General features: G+C 42.1%; 1 long non-coding RNA gene across 1 annotated transcript in view; it reads right to left on the bottom strand.

Annotated features, from left to right (window-relative positions):
* Nucleotides 1-11815: 11815 nt before the first annotated feature.
* Nucleotides 11816-22088, bottom strand: part of LOC103545864 (uncharacterized) — a 48544-nt gene continuing 38271 nt past the window's right edge. The window contains exons 6-7 of the long non-coding RNA XR_011540357.1: nucleotides 13785-13941; nucleotides 11816-11941 (exon numbers count right to left, since the gene is read on the bottom strand). This is a non-coding gene — a long non-coding RNA (uncharacterized lncRNA). The remainder of the gene's footprint in view (nucleotides 11942-13784; nucleotides 13942-22088) is intronic.

Raw genomic sequence — 22088 nt, 5'->3', positions numbered from 1 at the left:
CAGATAACCTTACTATCCCCTCAGACACTCTTAGCTAAAGATCGCTTATCTTCACCCAACGTTTCTGTGCCTAGCTTATCACAAATCACTATCTACTCAGAACAAGATCTCTATAATGCATGCCTCCTGTGAACCTCTAGATACCATTATTTCTTACCCCAGTGGTTCTACTTTACAGATTCTTCAATAAAGGAAAAGTGCATGAAATTCCCTATGTACGGTATCAATAATACCCTACAATAAAACATTTTTAAAATAATAAGAGCTGATAGTTCTTGAGACCTCGTGCCAAGCATTTTTCTGAGTACGGTGCATGCATTCTCTCCCATCCTAACAACAACTCGGAGGCAGGAACCCGAATCCCCAATTTACAGGTGGTGAAAGAGGCACGGAGACGGCGAGTGATTTACCCAAAGTCAGGCAACTCATCAGTGGTGAAGCCAAAATGTCACCTTAACTCCAGACCCCTAAAGTGGATCATTATGTTGGCTTCACCTTCACTCATTACTAATAAAACCCTACAGGGGCTGGCCCGGTGGCGCAGCGGTTAAGTTTGCACGTTATGCTTTGGCGCCCGGCGTTCACGGGTTCAGATCCTGGGTGCGGACATGGCACCGCTTGTCAGGCCATGCTGTGGTAGGCGTCCTACATATAAAGTAGAGGAAGATGGGCATGGATGTTAGCTCAGGGCCAGTCTTCCTCAGCAAAAAGAGGAGGATTGGCAGCAGATGTTAGCTCAGGGCTAATCTTCCTCAAAAAAAATAAAAAGAAAGAAAGAAAGAAAAGAAAAAACATAAAACCCTACAACTAAATATTATATGCTTGTAAAATGACCACTTTAATCAATATGAAGAGTGATGATGAAGAGTCACGAAAGGAGGTGAAGACAAAGTCAGAGTGAAATAGAATAAAGAATGAAGAACAGATGAGAATACAGAACACGCAAGAGGAAAGAAAGCCATAGGAGCGGGAAAAGAGTAATTTCTGTGTGACCAGTAGGCTGTGGGATCAACAGACCAGGTGTGTGACCAGTTCCTTTCCTCTCTCCTGGGTGGCACTTATGACAGCTGTTTCTCAGTGGCCAGGAGGTGTTCAAAACACACACAAGCTTTCTGAGTTAGAAAGCAGCACTCATTTCTCCCATCTTTGAGCACTTAGTAAAGAAAAAAGACAATTGCTGATAGTGTGGAAAAGCAAATGACAATGCCCTCACAAAGCCTTGAGTATTAGGCTCTCTGGGTATGATTTTCATTGTCTCCAAAAATAAACAAAAAAGATTCCTTCCAGATGCTGACAATTACAACAGAATATTCTCTTGTGATTATCGGATCCATAAATAAATGAATGACTAGATGGATGGAAAACACACTTGAAACTTGGGACCACCATGAATTGCAACCTGGCAGAGAAGCAGGAATGATAACGACCACATCAGTCTGCCTACGCTGCCTTGCTCTCCCGCTCCAATTGAGAAGCCCCTCCTGGGTGTTCCTGTAGCGCCTATCCTCTATCACAATGATGAATGGTCCTGAGCTGCTGAAGAGAAAGAGATGAAACCTGTAATAGTGGTTAGCTGGACTAACTGCCTTCTTCCTAGTGTGCACCTGGCTGTCCCTCACTCCACGAAGTGTAGGCACAGCCCTTCCACAGAAATCGTAACACCTGGAACAGACTGCCTGTGTCTCTCTTTCCTTTGGACAGAACTAAGGATGGAGTTTGCCTCTGTGAGTTTCCTTTTTCTAAGTGTCCATTGCTGCCCATTCCCTGTACTCTATCCTGCCCCATTTTTCTGATGGATACACTTCTGTTAATTTATTCAATCTGACTTCATTCAGATGTGTAGACTATTCTAACACTTTAAAATTTTGCTGGGGCCGGCCTGGTGGCACAGCAGTTAAGTGCGCACGTTCCGCTTCGGTGGCCCGGGGTTTGCCGGTGTGGATCCCAGGTGCAGACATGGCACAGTTTGGCACACCATGCTGTGGTGGCATCCCACATATAAAGCAGAGGAAGATGGGTACAGATGTTCGCTCAGGGCCAGTCTTCCTCAGCAAAAAGAGGAAGATTGGCAGTAGCTAGCTCAGGGTTAATTTCCTTAAAAAAAAATAAAGATTTTGCTAACTGCAACTTTGATCCTTTTTATGTTGGTATTTAACTTGAAGCAAGTAAACTTACCTCCTTGTACACTGTACTCTGCCAGTACTGCACTGTACAGTTACATCTCTTTCTTCATCTGTATGTGTCATACATGTTCTATAAACTTACATATATGTGTGTGCGTGTATATATATATCAATGACAAGTATCTAGAAAATAATTTCTTAAATTTCATTCCTAGAAGCAGGGTTCCCTCATATTTCTTTATCCTAGCAGCCTCCAATCACTTATGGAACTTTCTTACTTACAGATATTTAGGAAAAATTGTATTTTGTGACCTAGTACCTCAAACCAACCTCTCACCAACTTTGTCAGCAGGAATATTGCTTTCTCTTGCTCTCTCTCATTCGTTCGTTCATTCAACCAATCTTTATTAAGTACCCTTTAAGTCCTAGGTACAATAGTAGGCCTTGTAAAGTCAGTGACCAATAAGATGAGAGTGGTCAATGGTCCCTGACCTCCTGGAGGGACATCTCCTCCCTTATGTTCTGGGAGGGACAGACAAAAAAACAAACCACAACAACAAAAAAGATAAATTAATGCAATAATTCCAGATTGGGACATTGACAGGCAGGATACAGCATAGTGATTAAGAGCACAAGCTGGTCTGCTTGGGTCAACTCTCACTTTGCCACTTGCTGGCTGTGTGTGCCTGAGTTGCCTCATCCTTAAAGAGGGGAAAATAATAATATCATCTACTAATGAGATTGTTGTGAATAGTATCAGACACCTAGTAAGCAGCATGTATGTTTGTTTTTAAAAGTTGTGAAGAAAAATAAGGATAAGATTGAGGTTGAAAAAAGAATAACCGGATGATCAGTGGAGGTCTTTCTGAAGCAGTGATACATATTGATCTTAGCATCTAAGGAACAGGAAGGAATTGGATATGCAAAATGTGGGGGAAGAGCTTTCCAGGCAGAGGAACAGCATGTGTAAAAACCTAAGGCAGCAAAGAGCTTGGTGAGTGCGAAGAATAAAACTCAGATGCTGAGGCTTCATAAGCCGAGGGGAGATGGCCTAAGATGCCACCAGAGAGATGGGCACCTCTAGAGAGGGGGTCAGGGATGGTGCCTGCCTTGCAGGTTAGATTGAGGAATTTGGATGTTGTACACCTGAAATTAATGTAACGTTATACGTCAATTGTATCTCAATTTTAAAAAAAAGAACATGATCCTTTCAAGTGCAAATATTCACAGACTAAGAAATTTTCCTAGCCAACTGAGTTTCACACCGGAAGAGACAAGATACTTCTGTTTAGCTTCTCGGCAAGCATTAGAAAAATCTTTAAATACGCTTCCTAACTGAATCAGCCTTTAAGTCAGAATAGCTGGTACGTCGTGAGTTGAGATTTTAAGGCTGCCAGAAAGGACATTTCAAATCCTCTGCTCTTCTTTCTAATCCCCCTCAATGATGTCTGAAATTCCTTTGGGAATAAAGAGAGAAGTCTATCATCTCATAATTAGAAATAAGTTTAAAATGCAAAACGTTATTAAACTTAAATTTACAGTTATATTTCCTTTTTATTTTTTCCTGATTTTGATAAAGAGTTATACCAAGGAAGGAACTGAAGGCTGGGAACACTGAAGACAAACATCCTCTAATTCACATTTGTCCCTGAGGCTGGCCTTGCACCCAGTTCTTCAAGATTTGAATAAAATTCTTTAATCTGCTTCTTTCTGCTAAAATATGTCCCCTTCTCTTGGTTTTTAATGGCCCCAGCATTTACATAGAGATTCTGAACCAGTTCAGAAGCATTCCTTTGCCCAACGGCCTCCAAAAAAAAAAAAGGAAAAATAAGGAATTGAGGTTTTATTCTCAGTGCAGTGGGAGGCTTTTGAGTATTTAGTCAGGAAATGAAATGATTTGATTTGTATTTAGAGACTATCTACTACATGCAAAAAAGATTGGAGGTATCAAAAGATAGAAATGGGGTCACTAGTTAGGAAGCTGTTGTGGTTGTCTAGGAGAAAAAATGGCCTGGATTGGGTGGTGGCAGCAGGGAAAAGAAGTGGATGGATTCAAGATATATGGGGAGGGCGGATGATAGAGGTCTCAAGACTTGGTTGGAGATAGGATATGGGATCGGGATTAAAAAGGAATCATTAATAAATTCTAATTTTCTGACGGGCAATTGGGAAGATGGTTTGGCATTAGTTAGATGGGAAAGGCTGGAAGGGAATTTCAGGAGATTAAAAGTTCTATTTTGAACATATTAAATTTAAGACACTTTTGAGACATCTGAATAGAAATGTTAAGTAGACAATTGGATGTAAGACCAGAATTAAGAAGAGACTTCTTGGGAGGTCTAACAATTCTCCTCTGGAAATCATTAGCATTAGATGGTATTTAAAGTGAAGGAAGTGGATGGGATTATCTAGGGAAAGGGTGTAGACAAGAAAAGGGAGTCCAGGACCTAGCCCTGAGGTGCCCTTATTAAAGGTTGAGTTGAAGAGGAACAGCTGGCAAAGAAAGCTGAGCGGGACCAGTCAGTGTGGTAGGAGGAAAATCAGGAGAAAAACATCTGAAGGGAACAAAAGAGAAGTTTTGAGGAGTGGAGGAATAAGGACCAAGTCAATGTTGCTGCGACGTCAGGGTCAAGTAAGATGGGGACACAGATATGTCACTGGATTTGGCAACATGGAGGGAGGTACTCTTGGCAAGTAGTTTGTGTAGGACAGAGAGGGTGGAAAGCAGATTGTAGTAGATTGAAGCATGAAGAGAAGTTTAAGATGTGGAGACAGCCTAAGCAGACAACTCCGTGACGCCAGAAACAATGGAGGGGAAAACACACAATGAGCAGGAGGTCTGTGGTACATTGGAATGCCCTGCTATGAACTGCTGGTAAGAAATACTTTCTGCAAGAGCATCTCACACTGAGACCTCCAGACGCATCCACAATGTAGACGTGAGGTTTACCCCATCAATGCCGTCTGGGGCCAGGACTTGACCTCCAAACTGCTCAGGTACCAGCCCTCCGAGCAGCTGCCCCTGACCCAGATCCTGGGAGCCCTCCCAGCTCTGCTGCTTTGTCTGTCTTTTGTCTCTTCTAAGATGCACGGTGCTAATTGATGAAATCTATAAACCAGCCACAGAGCAGTTCTCTCCCTGTTTTACATCTTCGAAATCAGTGGCCATCAGATTCTCTGGAGTTGTTTCTTAGCCACAGCCTACATTCCTGCCATCTCCCCACCAAAAAGGCACTGGTATTCTCCAAGCACTCGATTTAATTTTAGTTGGGATTTCATTTTCCCATCTATTTTTTGCTTTACTTTCTAAATGATGTTTTCTTCAAAATTCTTGATTTTACCATTTTTGCCATCAACATTTGCCCTATTTTAGGAGCAATCTCATCCCATTAATTCTTTCTTCATTATTAAGTCCAGCCTCTATCTATTTTGGCTAAAAACAGCCAGAAGAATTTGCAGCACACTGCAGTACACTGGCTAATATAACTTATTCTTTCTTTAAAACAAGCCTAAAAAGTCCTGACTACCAAGTGTTATTTCTTTTTTTGAGGAAGATTAGCCCTGAGCTAACTACTGCCAATCCTCCTCTTTTTGCTGAGGAAGATTGGCCCTGAGCTAACATCAGTGCCCATCTTCCTCTAATTTATACATGGGATGCCTACCACAGCATGGCGTGCCAAGCAGTGCCATGTCCGCACCCGGGATCTGAACTGACGAACCCGGGGCCGCCGAGAAGCGGAACATGTGCACTTCACCGCTGTGCCACCGGGCAGGCCCCCCAAGCCTTATTTCTTTAGAATTTGTTCACTGACTTTCTTAATCTGAGGAATGTTCTGAGTCACCAGTTTCAGAATACCAACTCTTCTTTTTTATAAAACTTATTTTGAGGACCACTTTAGTGAGCAAAACTATGTGATAGCCACTAAAGTGATAAATGCACCTAAGGTCTTAGGAGATGCTATGGATCAAAGAATATAAAGACTGTTTTGAGTAATTTTTTGTCACCTCACTGAATCAAGAGCCCAGCTGAAGTTAAAAATCATGAATTTATAGAGGCATTAAAAGCCACATTATTGTATGACTTTTTTTCCAGAGGATCAAGAGCAGAGATGGTGGGTAGCTGTATCAATCCAGAATTAAGGTTTTGTCAGTGAATGTTCAAGAGGACTAGGGGACAAGGAAATTGAGGATACTGATGAAAAGGTAGCTGATTAGTTAAATTGTAGAATATGGCCCACTAGTAGCTGTCTCTCAACATTTATTCCCTTCTTCTTCTATTGTAATTGCACCCCCAATTTCTTGCTGCGTGCATGGTCATGTAATAAATGTGACCATTTATTTAAGTTAGTATATTACATAACTTGCCAGTGTCTAGGATCTGGCTAACTGGGTTTAAGAAGTGGTGTGGACAGCTCACAGTAAATGTTCTTAATGTGAGGCAGTATGCCCTTCTCTCCTTCCACTTTCCTGCTGGTTGGAATGCAGACTGAAGCTCCAGGAGCCATCCTGGCCCATAAAATAACTTCAATAATGAAAGTCACGTAGACTGAGCAACAAGACAGAAGGAGCCTGGGTCCTTAAACCTTGATGGGAGGTTTGGTAGAATAGCCCTAAGGTTCAAACTCAACACCCATGTAAGGTGACTTTTTGTTTGTTTGTTTGTTTAGATGAAACACAGAGCTTGAGAAAGCCAGTTTAGTTCTTTTTTTTTAAGATTTTGTTTTTCCTTTTTCTCCCCAAAGCCTCCCAGCACATAGTTGCATATTTTCAGTTGTGGGTCCTTCTAGTTGTGGCATGTGGGATGCCACCTCAGCATGGCTTGACCAGCAGTGCCATGTCCGTGCCCAGGATCCGAACCAGTGAAACCCTGGGCTGCCAAAGTGGAGCACGTGAACTTAACCACTCGGCCACAGTTTAGTTCTTATTCCTCCATCTATTGTAGTTAATCTTTTTTTTTAAACAGCTTTATTGAGATATGGTTCACATACCATAGAATTCACCTACTTAAAGTGTACAACTCAATGGTTTTTAGTATGTTCACAGAATTGTGCAGCCATCACTATAGTCAATTTTAGAATATTTTTATCACCTCAAAAAGAAACCTTGTATTCTTTAGCTATCATCCCCTCTTCCCCTGAACCCTAAGGAACCACTAATCTACTTCCTCTCTTTACAGATTTCCCTATTCTGGACATTTCATATAAATAGAATCATATTATATGTAGTCTTTTGTGACTGGCTTCTTTCACTTAGCATAAGTGTTCAAGATTTGTCCATTCCTTGTCCATGGTGTAGCATCTATCAGTTATACTTTTCTTTTTATGGCTGAATAATATTCCATCGTATAGATAAAGCACATTTTTTATCCATTCATCAGTTCATGGACATTTGGGTTATTTCCACCTTTTGGCTATCATGAATAATGTTGCTACAAATATTGTGTACAGTTTGTGTGGACATGTTTCCATTTCTTTTGGGCATACCTAGGAGTGGAATGCTGAGTCATGTGGTAACGCTAGGTTTAACATTTTGAGGAACTGCCAGACAGTTTTCCAAAGCAGCTGAACTATTTTACACTCCCATCAGCAGTGTATGAGAGGTCCGATTTCTCCGCATCCTTACCAATGCTTGTTATCTGACTTTCTCATTCTAGGCAGCCTAGTGGATAAAGTGGTGTCTCATTATAATTTTAATTTTCAGTTCCCTGATCGCTAATGATGTTGAGCAACCTTTCATGTCTTTATTGGCCGTTTGTATATCTTCTTTGAAGAAATGCCTTTCCAGATCCTTTGCCCATTTTTTAACTGTTATTTGTCTTTTTGTTTATTTTTTATTTTTTATCTTTTTTTTTTAAGGAAGATTAGCCCTGAGCTAACTACTGCCACTCCTCTTCTTTTTGCTGAGGAAGCCTGGCCCTGAGCTAACATCCGTGCCCATCTTCCTCTACTTTATATGTGGGACACCTACCACAGCATGGCTTGCCAAGCAGTGCCATGTCCGCACCCGGGATCCGAACTCGTGAACCCTGGGCCGCCGAAGCGGAATGTGCACACTTAACCGCTTCGCCACTGGGCCAGCCCTGTCTTTTTATTATTGAGTCATATCAGTTTTTGTATATTCTAGATAAACGTCTCTTATCAGATATATGGTTTCCAAAGATTTTCTCTCATTCTGTGGGCTATCCTTTCATTTTCTTGATAGTGTCCTGTAAAGCACAAAAGGTTTTAATTTTGATGAAGTTCAATTTGTCTATTTTTCCTTTTGTCATTCATGCGTTTGATGTTATATCTAAGAATCCATTGCCAAATCCGAAGTCAAGAAGATTTAGACTTCTGTTTTATTCTAAGAGTTTTTATAGTTTCAGCTCTTACATTTAGGTCTTTGATCCATTTTGAATTAATTTTTGTACACTCTGTGAGATGACAGTCTAATTCTATCTTTTGCATGTGGCAAAAACAGCGGTTTGTGCAATCACGCCCTTGTCCCAGCACAGTTTGTTGAAAAGACCATTCTTTCCTCATTGAATGGTCTTAGGACTTTCGTCAAAAGTCAGTTGACTGTAGACTTATGGGTTTATTTCTAAACTCTCAATTCTATTCCATTGGTCTATATGTCTATCGTCATGCCAGTACCACAGTGTCTTGATTATTGTTGCTTTGTAGTAAATTTTGAAATCAGAAAGTGTGTGTGATATTGTGATTTATAATAAGAAATATATAGTTGGTGGTCCTGTTTCCGGCACAGAGCTCCTAAAACCCTTGGAATTTCCTAAGAGCAACGGGAGCATCTTTCACTATAGTATTTGGTCTTTTTTTTTTTTTAATTTTTCCTTCTTCTCCCCAAAGCCCCCCAGTATAGTTGCATATTTTAGTCGTGGGTCCTTCTAGTTGTGGCATGTGGGACGCCGCCTCAGTATGGCTTGATGAGCGGTGCCAGGTCCACACCCAGGGTCCAAATTGGTGAAACCCTGGGCACCAAAGCAAAGGGTGCAAACATAATAACTCGGCCACGCCACAGGGCGGCCCCGAGTATTTGGTCTTTTGTCCTTGGTTCCTGAAATGGCTCCAGAGCCTAATGAGCCCCATTCAATCACACCAGACTTTATGTTAATGAGGTGACTTCTGGAAAGGCCCTAAGGATGGAGGCTGCTTGCCAGGGGAACCAACAACATGACTAGAGAGTAGGAACTTTCAGCCCACCCTCTATCCCTCACCTCTGGGAAGAGGAGAGGCACTGGAGGTTGAATCAGTCACCAATGGCCAATGATTTAATCAATCATGCCTCTGAAACAAAGCCTCTATAAAAACCCAAAAGGACCGGACTCAGAGAGCTTCCTGGTTGGTGAACACACTCATGGTACATTCCAACTCCACAGGGACAAAAGCTTCTGGACTTGAGACCCTTCCAGACCTCACCCTGTGTACCTCTCTTCATCTGGCTGTTCATCCGTATCCTTTATCATATCCTTTATAATCGGTAATCTAGTTAGTAAATTGTTTTCCGGAGTTCTGTGAGTTGCTTTGGCAGATTAATTGGACTGAAGGATTGAGGCTTGGGAACCTCTGATTTATAGCCAGTCTGTCAGAAGCACAAGTAACACCCTTGACTTTCAATTGACGGGTGGGGGAAGGGCAGTCTTGTGGGACTGAGCCCTTAACGTGTGGATCTGAGGCTATCTCCAGGCAGATAGTGTCAGAGTTGAGTTGAATTGTAGGACACAGCTGGTGTCCCAGACTTGCTTGATGTGTGGCAAACCCACACATCTGGTGTCAGGAGTGAAGTAGTGTGGTAGGGATGTGAGAGTAAAGGCGACACAGGAGGAGGAGTGTTTTCTCTTTATAGTGTGAGTCCTATAATGCAACTTTTTGCAGACAGGCTGAGGTCCCAAGTAATATCAGAGGGTAGATGAAGCTAGAAGGTCACAGCCTCTGCTCAGGATTCTAGAATAAAACTTAGGTTAAAAGATTATGGTGACTTAGAAAATACCACATACACTAACATGTCTTAGGAGAAGAATTAGTTATTTCCTGGTTAGCATAGTATCCCATATCCTGGGAACAAGAAGTTCAATTCCCCAGCATGAAACCATCAACCTTCTGTTCTTAGGGAAATGGATAGGTCTGACTTTGTTTTTTTTTTTTTAAAGATTGGCACCTGAAGTAACATCTGTTGCCAATCTTTCTTTTCTTCTTCTCCCCAAAGCCCCCTGGTACATAGTTGTATACTCTAGCTGTAGGTCCTTCTGGCTCCGCTATGTGGGACACTGCCTCATCTTGGTCTGACGAGCTGTGCCATGGCTGCACCCAGGATCCTAACCAACGAAACTCTGGGCCGCTGAAGTGGAGCATGCAAACTTAACCACGGGCCAGCCACTAGGTCTGACTTTAAGCCACACTCGTCCTACTTCGAAGTTGTTTGTTCCTGTGCAAGTTACTTTGGCTCCAAGCCTCACTTTCCTCATTGATAAATAGGAGTGACTATACCTACTTCACAGAGTTTTTGTGAGGATTATAAGCACAAAAGTTCTTCTCCTTCCCAGGACCCTCCTTCTTACAGGGGAACAATATTTGTCAAGGATTTAGGGATTAAGGAACAAAAGCAAAGACAAAAATAAAAAGCTTGTAAGTGAGAAACTAGATGTGTTTCTTGCGCGGAAACCATTTTGGATGTCCTTAGGCAGTAATTTAAGGAGACTCATACTGGAGATTTCAGATTTTTTTTTTTTTTGAAGATTTTATTTTTTTCCTTTTTCTCCCCAAAGCCCCCTGGTACATAGTTGTATATTCTTCGTTGTGGGTCCTTCTAGTTGTGGCATGTGGGACGCTGCCTCAGCGTGGCTTGATGAGCAGTGCCATGTCCGCGCCCAGGATTCGAACCAACGAAACACTGGGCCGCCTGCAGCGGAGCGTGCAAACTTAACCACTCGGCCACGGGGCCAGCCCCTGGAGATTTCAGATTTAATGTGCATCAGAATTTGTGTGGAAGTTGAAACTGGCTCAGGGAGATTATCTAGAATGAAGAGAAGGAGGGCTGAGAATGGACCCTGGGCAACGCCCATATTTAAGGGGCAGGTAGGGGAAACAAGGGGGGATCCTTGAGGAGGTGCAGTTTCTTTCAGTACTTAGTGTGCATGTGTGTATGTGTGTGCACGTGTATGCATGCACACACATGCACGCTATTAAAATAATCTCAAGCTTGTCTGGTTCAACCTCTTCTTTCTAGATCTAGGAACTCTACCCACCCCACCCCCCATTTTGTTGTACTGGTGTCCTGTGGTATGGTTAAGATGATGATCATACGGGGTAATGAATGAGGGATCCAGCAAAGTCCTGTGATGGGGCAATGACCAGTTTAATGCAAGTTCAGGGAGGAGCAAGGCCCTCCCTGCATCTCTGTGAGAAGAAACTGGTGTAGACCCTGGAGGCTGATGATGGGCATGTTGTTATTCAACTGCAGGTCTATCTAATGGAGTATGAGGGCTCAGCTCCCAAGCCTCTCCTGGGCACAGAAATCTCCTAGCCTGGACCCTCTCTCTTTGTGGGCAACCTCAGGGATGAGCTTCTAGGTTTCCGAAGGCCCCTCTGGAAACCCTGCTCCTTGCTACCCTTCTCCCTGATCTGCTTTCCGTACATTGTCTTTATGTCCCCTCCCATAGTCTCCTGCACCCCAAATAAACCAAATCAAAACAAGACCTGTTTTCTTCTTCTTTCCACTTGGTTTGATGGCCAGTCAAACCTGGGACCCAAGCAATTAGTAACTGAAAACTGGTGCCTCTTTCCGAGATATTCCAGTCCATCCAGAAAGTGTCTTGCATTCTTCTATTGCAGGAAATAAAAGGAAAAAATAAGATTCTATGTTAAGAAAAACTGAAGATTCATATCTTGCTACCATATATTTTAAACATAGCTGGCATCGTATGCGATATATACGTTTGTATCCTGCTTTATTTATTTAATATTATAGTCTGAGAAATTTGTCATATGGTCAAAATGCTTCCTAAGCATCATCTTTAAGAGCTGCATAATTGACATTTCATATTATAACATTTTTAAATCATTTCTATCGCCAATCCAATGGTGCTTAACACATATGAACCTGTCTGACAAAATAGGAAAGTTGAATTCTAGGTTCTTGTTGAAAAGCACAGTCTCAGTCTAATGTCCCATGACATTTATCAAAGGGAGGATTATTTAAAGAATGGCAGCAGGGCCGGACCCATGGTGGAGTGTTAAATTTATGCGTTCTGGTTTGGTTACCCAGGGTTTCCTGGGTTTGGATCCTGGGCATGGACCTAGCACTTCTCATCAAGCCATGCTGAGGTGGCATCCACATAGCATGACCAGAAGCACCTACAACTAGAATATACAACTATATTCTGGGGGGGCTTTGGGGAGAAGGAGAAGAAGAAGAAAAAGAAAAAAAAGATTGGCAATAGATGTTAGCTCAAGTGCCAATCTAAAAAAAAAAATAATAATAAAAAGAATATCAGCCCACTTACTCTCAGGTACTCTATAATCTCCAGAGCAGTACAGAATGATGTGCCTGACCTACATCCTGCTCACCTGGTACCATGTTTTGATGTTGGGTCAGGAGACCCAATGAGAAAAGCTGGAAGCCTCAGCCAGTAGAAGCGGTCATTTGTCTACACAAAGATACTATTGAGGTCATCAGTCATGACCTTACACAGTGTCTCTTTTCATGAGAACCTTCTGTATCTTGTGGAGTAAATCTGTGTCTGGTCTTATTACCAAGAATAGTTGGTCTTCTCCTGAGTGATTGGTCTGCTCCTATCTCACGAGCACTGTGAATTGCGTAACTGATCAGATCTCCCTTTATCCATGGGCTGCCAAAAAGCTTGTAGGCACATTTGTGGCCTCCTTTTAGCAAGTGTATAGGTCAAATAATACATATGTTTAGTCTCATTCCTAGCCTTGTTTTATGTCCTCACCATTATTTTTTCTTTCTTCCACAGAATTCTTAAAATTGTGTTGTGTTTTATCTAGCTCTGCCTGCTGCCTTAAGCCATTTCTGGAACTAGGCAGTCGGGCACAGTGGTTCAGGGCCTGGCTGCAGAATGGGAGCCACTTCCTGTCTGTGTGTCCTTGGGCAAGTAAGTTCCTTATGTCCTCTGTACCTCAGTTTCCTCTTTGGGATAAAAGAGGAAAAACAGTATCTATCGCATAGAGTTCCGATGAAGACTAAATGACAAAATACGTGTAAAGACCTTAGATTTGAACTTAGCTCATAGTTAAGGGCTTAAAAGAAATTTTAAAATAATTAAAAAGAAATAATCATGATCATTCTCCTATTGTTGGAGTTTTACCTTTACTCCTATAAGGTAAAACTCCATTGCCAGTGGAGTGACTGGGCAAAGAAAACGCATGTTTTGAAGGCTGAGTGCTAATTTTCACATCACGGAAGAAGCTCCAGGCTTAGCATGCGTTTGTCACTGCTGAGTACTATTACTTTTAAGAATCCTTGCTGATGAGACAGGCAAAAAGGGAGTATTATTGTCATTTCAGTCTACATTTTGGTGATAACTATCATTGAGATTGAACCTTCTGACCAAAATCACTATGTTTATTTATTTATCATTTATATTTCTTCTCTCTCTCCATCTTTGCAATTTTCTCACTGAGGTCTTTGTGTTTTTCCTTTTACCTATTTGAATAAGATGAAGGACTCTATTTTCTGTCTCCAGTCAACTTCTCAAAGAGAGGAAGGCAGGGTAGTAGAGGGACTTGAGAGAAGAGTCACAGGGCATGGAAAAGGAGCGACCAGGAACACATGCATGGATGCTCAGGGCAGCACGTGGGTCCTGCAGAGTGAACTGTCATCTTATTAACTGAGGATGGATGCTTAGTTCTAGAAACAAAACATACTCCACACAATTAATAGAATATCTCCGTAATCTGTCTCTTCTTATCCTTTTAAAACATGACCAATTCCAGAAAAATAGTTAAACATTAAGTTTCGTTCTTTCAGTTGAAATAAAATTCCTTGGATTACAAAGCAATTTCAAGCTGATAATCAAACACTTCTCTGTTGCAAAGACTGTGGAAAAGTAATTATTTTTGTAACCATGGAAACCCAGCTGATGCCATGGTTACATAAACAGCTTGCCAGATAATTTTTAGGAAACCAGGTCAAACAAATCACTATATCTACTAAAATCATTTCATTTCGGAAATGCTTTCTTTCATTGCCAGTGGAGGGAAGTTAGATGGTTTGGCATTGTGTTGCACACCCAGCTCAACTTCTTAGCTTCTCTTTTTTTGACATTTTAGCTTTCTCTGTTCTTTTAAAACAATTTTAATAAGTATAAAGCACATGCCATGATAGTTCTTTAATCTGTTCTCTGATTTCTCCTAATAAAGTCCCTGGATATACTGGCCCATTTTCCTGAGGATACTGACAAACCAAAAGATGCCATGCCCAGCCCATAGCCACATGCTAGACAGAGCTATACAAACCTCATTGACAATTTATTTCATGCACAACTACAGTTTTGGATAATTAGGGAAAATCGGTTCCAAGCTTTTTTTTTTAATTTCTTTTATTTTTATTTATTTATTTTGAGGAAGATTAGCCCTGAGCTAACTGCTGCCAATCCTCCTCTCTTTGCTGAGGAAAACTGTCCCTGAGCTAATATCCATGCTCATCTCCCTCTACTTTATATGTGGGACGCCTACCACAGCATGGCATGCCAAGCAGTGCCATGTCCGCACCCGGGATCCAAACTGGCGAACCCCAGGCCACCAAAGCGGAATGTACACACTTAACTGCTGTGCCACCAGGCTGGCCCCCAGTTCCAAGCTTTTGATGTTCAATTGGTAAATAGATGTGAAGGTTGACTCTCTTCTAACTCATTATCCTTTTTTTCAATTTTTTTAAAAAGATAACATGTCTTGAATGCCCCTCTATACCAAGCCCTGTTCTAAGTGTTTTACATATATTAACTAATTCACCCCTTACAATAACCCTGGGAGACTGAGGGTAATTATAGCGATGATAATCACAACAATATTCCTATTTTACCAATAAGGGGATGAAGGCACAGAGAGGTTATGTACTTTGCCCAATGCCTCACAACTGAGAAATGATGTTCAACAACTGTTATTATAAGCTTCTTTCCTACCACAGGTACTCCTCTCTCACTGGACTTTCTACCACTTCCTCCTCCATCCGCAGTGAGTGCCTCAAAATTATGAGTCATATTCTCTACCAAAATACTGTAGTGGACAAAACAGTAGATTATAAGTCACACAACTTGGATTCATGTCCAATGTGGCTTTGGTAAAGTCACTTAATCCTATTGGACTTTGGTTTTATCATCTGTCAGATGGGAATAATAATAATAATACCTATATAGCCTCCCAGGGCAGTCATAAAAATCAAAGGGGCCGGCCCGGTAGCATAGTAGTTAAGTTCGCATGCTCCATCTTGGCAGTCTGGGGTTCATAGGTTCAGTCCCGGGCACAGACCTAGCACCACTCATCAAGCCACACTGTGGCAGCATCCCACATATGAAATAGAGGAAGACTGGCACAGACGTTAGCTCAGGGCCAATCCTCCTCACACACACACACACACAAAAAAAATTAAATGAGATGATAGAGATGAAAAGTCTTTGTAAGGTGAAAAGTCTTTGTAAGGTGAAAAGTCTTGAGCACCTCCAATGACTTTTATATCTATGGCCTTGGGAATTGTCTGGGAGGTTTCACAGAAGAGGCCATATTAGAGCTAAGTTTTGAAGGGCGTATGTGTGTCCTAATATAATCACAGATAACATTAACTGAGCAACTACTATGTTCCAGGCTCTGTGGTAAGAGCTCTATGTGCATTATCTCATTTAATCCTTACCTCAACTGTATGAGGACATTCCGGTAGTTCCTACTCACCTTGCTCATCTAAATACCTGTTACCATGATTCAAGAGTGGATTGGTCATGCTTGTGTCCACCAGTCACAGCCCAAAGAGAGAAGTACCAGTGGCTGGAACAACAAACTGCACAGGCTTTGAAGGTGGCATGCCCTGCCATGCCAAGCCATGCCCTGGTGAGCTCAATAGAGACATAGTGATGGAAACAACTCGCTTTGGTCAGTGGACACATCCTGAGAGGGTACAGCCCGGGACATGACTAGGACGTCAGTTAGACCAGGTTTTTCCCATTGCACTGGGAGACTTGCGAGGCTTTTCCTAACTAGTTTTGACAATTATTCTGGTTTAAGCTTTGCGGGCCTTCAGTCAGACCAAGGGCGCAACAAGCGGTCCCAGTGAAAAGACTAGTAACCTGGGTTGTCAAAAAACAGACCCCTAACTTATATAATAACAAACTAGAGAATGTATTTTAAGGCTTAAGCAATGCAGTATCAGTCAAGTGAATTATCATTGCTGATTTTTGTTTATGTTTCCAAACATCATACCTGAAGCAGTTACTACAACTGAAATTCGAAATGAACCATTGAAGCAATTGATACACAAAACAGGAGGCAGCAAGGGCATGAGGGGCAGGCTTTCCGGACTATGGGAGCATGTCATGTATCTGAACATGCAGGGCCCCAAGAGAGGACAAGTAGTCGAGGGATGTGGACAGGAACAGGGGTGGGTCTGGAGGACATAACTCATGTCACAACACACCAAGTTAATTTTTAAAAACCATTTTTTCACTTCAGGACCAGAAATTCTATTATTCATCTTTAAGACAAAAATAAAGAAATCCCAAACCCTTTTGATTGTTTACCAGATATGACAAGCAGAATTCTGATGAGATAAATGAGTGAGGTTGGCTCCATCTCACATGTGACTGATGCTTTCAGGATCCGTCTTACTCCATAGAAAGCATTCTCCATGATAATATACTTGTGGCACCCTTGGAAAGTGGCTGGGAACAGACAGGTAGAGGAGCACTCAAATCCATGTCCTTCTATGAGACCAAGGGCATGGGCTAAGAAGGACTCCTAGTGGATAAACTGTGAGGTGGGGAGAAGTCACCAGGAGAGTTGCTGTACCAGGCCACACTACTTTGTCCTTTTACCCTAAAGAGCATGCTCTCTTAGCAATTTTTCCAATATATCCACAGGCTATAATGAAGAACGTTGAGTGAGGGCTCCATTCTTAACCCACCAAACCATAGTATTTGGCCCATTTACTTCATAATATTGGGCTCATGCCCTACTTGGCTCTTCTGAATGGATAGTAAAAAATAAACATTTAGATACAACCAATCTCTAAAGGAACACATTTGAGACCAAAGGGAATTATCCCATTATGTCTTTATTGAGCTCACCAGTTTGACTTGGGCTCCTCTGGATCACTCATTTTGGGGGACACAGGTTACCACCTTCCAAACTTGTGCAAAATGCTGTGATGTGGGGGCTGCCTGATGGCGTAGTGGTTAAGTTTGCGTGCTCCACTTCGGCAGCCCAGGATTCACAGGTTCAGATCCCAGGAGTGGACCTACACACTGCTCATCAAGCCATGATATGACAGTGTCCCATATACAAAATAGAGGAAGTGTGGCACAGATGTTAGCCCAGGGACAATCTTTCTCAAGCAAAAAAAGGGGAAGACTAGCAATGGATTTTAGCTCTGGAATAATCTTCCTCACACACACACATACACACACACAAATGTTGTAATTTTTGGAAAGAGATGGGATGCAGAATAATTTGGGTTAGGGGACCCTATGGAATAATAGTTACGATAATGATCATATTCAACCAAACCTACAGCGCAAAATTGAACTATGACTACCAGTTGGTCTGAGGAAAAATATAAAAAGTAGAGGGCAGAAAGGGGGGAGTTAAGTAAATTCTGAATCATTCAACTTACAACATATAATAAGGAACATGTTGGGGCTGGCTCCATGACTGAATGGTTAAGTTCGCACACTCTGCTTCTGTGACCCAGGGTTTCATCAGGTCGGATCCTGGGCATGGACCTAGCACCTCTCGTCAGGCCATGTTGAGGCAGTATCCCACACATAGCACAGCCAGAAGGACCTACAACTAGAATATACAACTATGTACTGGTGGACTTTGGGGAGAAGAAGAAGAAAAAAAAGGACTGGCAACAGATGTTAATTCAGGTGCCAATCTTTTTTTTTAAAGATTTTATTTTTTTCCTTTTTCTCCCCAAAGCCCCTTGGTACATAGTTGTATATTCTTTGCTGTGGGTCGTTCTAGTTGTGGCATGTGGGATGCTGCCTCAGCGTGGTTTGATGAGAGGAGCCATGTCCGCGCCCAGGATTTGAACCAACAAAACACGGGGCCGCCTGCAGCGGAGCGCGCGAACTTAACCACTCGGCCACGGGGCCAGCCCCTGGGTGCCAATCTTTAAAAAATAAATAAATAAATAAGGAATGTGTTCAAACATTGAGAAGGAAGCCAAAAAGAATAATATAACTGATGATCAAAAAATAATGGGAAAAAATTAATTGTTCACAAATTTTAAATTTTCTCCTCAACTGGAGAGTTTAAATATGTAAGGAAATAAGAACCTAGGTATTGGGGCCGGCCCCGTGCCCAAGCGGTTAAGCTCGCGAACTCCGCTGCAGCGGTCCAGGGTTTTGTTGGTTCGAATCCTGGGCGCGGACATGGCACCACTCATCGGGCCATGCTGGGGTGGCATCCCACATAGCACAACTAGAAGGACCCACAACTGAAAATATACAACTATGTACTGGGGGGCTTTGGGGAGAAAAAGGAAAAAAAGAAAATCTTAAAAAAAAAAAAAGAACCTTGGTATTTTGTTTCTTCTCTATATACAGGCATGTACAAGGCTATAAACCTTTGTAGGAGAAGAAAGACTTTCCTACTATCATACTTCTATATATGATAGCTGGGTCTATGAAAGAAAATTCAATAGGCAGATTTACAAGAGAAAAAGTATACAAATTTATTAATTTTTAATATTACATCCATGGGGCATCATAGTAAAAAAAAAAAAAAAGCGAATACCCCAAAAAGCTATGAGATCTGAGAGCTTATATACAGTCTTAATAGGGCAAGGGGCAACGGGATCTGCCACTTAGAAGGGAGTAAGCGATTTTTTGGAAAGATAAATGGGCCTTAGAAGAATAGATAGGAGATATGACAGTTTGTGACACAGTTTGTCTGGGGGTGGGGTTGACCTCTAGTCTCCTCTCCTGTGATCAGAGTCAGGCTTCCCTGGTTGATGAAACTAGGGGGAGGGATCTAGGACAATTGAATTCTTTTTGGAGGATCTGTCTTTAGGCAGATAAGGGGAGTTCAAAGAAAATCTCCCTGCATTTGCTGTTTTTCAAGAGCCTTCTGTTCAAAATAAGCAATACAACAAAGTGGCGTATTTTGGGGTGGTATGCCCTGAACTCCTTCAGCTTGATAACCGAGACTGTAAAGATATTGAAGAAGCCATTTGCAGAGGCCGTGCGCTCTGCAGTACATGTGAGGTAGGTAAGTCACATGCCCTTTCCTTTTTTTTCTTGAGGAAGATCAGCCCTGAGCTAACATCAGTCCCCATCCTCTTCTATTTTATACGTGGGACGCCTGCCACAGCATAGGTTGATAAACAGTGCGTAGGTCTGTGCCCGGGATCCAAACCGGCAAACCTAGAACCACGGAAGCGGAGCACACAAACCCAACGCCTGTGCCACCGGGCCGGCCCCAAGTCAGGTGCCCTTGTTGGGAACTCCCCCAACCCCTCAGGGGGCCAGCCAGCATGCTAATCAGAAAGTGCACTCTATAAATGCTTTATCTTTAATAAGCATGGAGACTGTTAATTAGCATCATTATGTTAGAAAAGAGTTCTCACTGGTAAAATTGATGGCAGTCAAGATATGTAGATTGCTGAAGTCTTTGAGCCACTCTTGGCAGGAACAGAGTATAAGAATCTAGAATGTTCTGGAGCTTGGTCCCTAAGGCATGGCGTCCATATCTTAACCCCTAAGCCTCTTATGTCCAGCCATTGATTTAGAGGATTCAGCTGCCTGAAGACAGTGATGAAGTTAGTCGAATCCTGCCTCCAGAATACTGACACTGCTGCCTCAGAATGAACCTTTTATGAAGGTGTGCTCCAGCACCTAAGAGAACAGACTGGGCCTTCATCTAACCAAAGAGAACAGATCGTATGAACTGTTGTGTGCCTGCTTGCTGATAAGTGCGCACTCAATAAATATCTGTATGGGTGACCTAACTTTGTCTGAATCTTGCTTTCACTACAACGTGGTAGTGAGGGATGGGGGCGTAGCTAACTCTGACCTACCTCTAACTAAGGGCAGTTGCCCATATCTATCAAGATATAACTTAAAAATTGTGTAAGTCCAAATTGTTGTATGTCAACAACTATGTCCAATATTCATTTCACTCCTCCTCCTTTGTGTAAAAGTGATGATTGACCGTTCGAGGGGATCGCTCTTGATCAAGTCTTTGAGGGCAATTCATAAGTAGTACCTCTCTTCCCACCTGGGTTCTGGACCATTTGAGAAATATTACAAAGGAATAAGACAGATGGAAACTCAAACATTACTATTAGTACTGATAAAGTGTAGTTTGGAAGATGAAGCTTTGTGGGGAAGACAAAATGATCATATTAACTCCCTCTGCTCCAGTCTAGACCTTAAGATAGCCCACCCGAGGGTAAGTTTGGGACAACAGAGCAGATACAGACACCTAGTGGCTGCCTTCATTGGGCTGGGAAACGAGGAGGGGAAAAATAGACCAGAACCTCCATGCTTGGGACCTTTGATAATTTAGCCTTACCCAATTAAGAAATGAGACCCCGTGGCTGTAGCTCACCACACAGGCAAAATACCCAATCCACAGAGAGAACACTGAGGGATGGAATAAGTGGACTTATCTTGATACACCTAGTGTTCAGGCAAAAGGCAAGAATCAGCCACTCTCCAGCAACTTCCCTGACCCAGCTCAGCCAGTCCCCCACCAGTCACACCTGTGGGGCAGAGGAAGAAGGATATCCAGGATGAGACTGTGAGTCTGGGACCTCCCCATAGTCCCATGCCATGGCACTCAAGGCACAGTATCCAGCTGCCCATGGCCAACCCCACTGGCAACCCTGCCACCACCAGGGTATTGTTAGGAAGCAGATCTATTTTCTGCATCAGCTTGTGAAGGAATTCTCACTCTGTGCTACTTCCAGACTTGAAGAGCTCTTTCTATCTGCTCTTAGCTCTTCTTTTATGCAAACATAAACTCAAATTAAGAATGTGAAATTAAAGTTATCCCCACTTTACAGATAATGAAACAGCAAAGCTCATCTTAATTATCAAAATCAGGACCGAGTCTATTTAGCAAAAACTCTAAGGTTTTCCAAAACTTAATATTTACCTCTAGAGATCAAGTAGAAAAAAAAAATATGTAAAAATCATACAGTGCAGGGGGCCAGCCCCCTGGCCCGGTGGTTAAGTGCACAAGTTCCACTTCTTGGCGGCCCAGGGTTCACCGGTTTGGATCCTGGGTGTGGACATGGCACTGCTTGACAAAAGCCATGCTGTGATAGGCGTCCCACATATAAAATAGAGGAAGATGGGCACGGATATTAGCTCAGGGCCAGTCTTCCTCAGCAAAAAGAGGAGGATTGGCAGTGGTTAACTCAGGGCTAATCTTCCTCAAAAAAAAAAAATCATACAGTGTGTGCTTTAGATAAATATAAAAGGAAATTGTATTTTAAGTGAATTTCCTTCACAAAAAAAGAACCAGATTTATAATGTTATTTTATACACTGTTGGTTCATTAGATTATGACATAAATATGGCTCAGCTGTTGTCTATTTTAGCAAAATAGACTTAAGGTTCATGGAATGAACTGAGTCATCACTGTGGCTTCTATCGAGAACAAAATCAAAGTTGAGATATAACCATGGAAGCATTTTAAGTGTGAGAATTTTAATGAATATCTACATTTTGTATAGAAAAAAAGAGTAACATTCAAAAACATGGCAAATTGCTTAGTGCTTGCAGTAGACCTT

Source organism: Equus przewalskii, chromosome 5 (genome assembly GCF_037783145.1).
Source record: "Equus przewalskii isolate Varuska chromosome 5, EquPr2, whole genome shotgun sequence".
In the NCBI taxonomy this organism is placed as follows: Eukaryota; Metazoa; Chordata; class Mammalia; order Perissodactyla; family Equidae; genus Equus; species Equus przewalskii.
The sequence above is the reverse complement of the archived record's forward strand: the minus strand, read 5'-3'. Positions and strand labels throughout refer to the sequence as shown.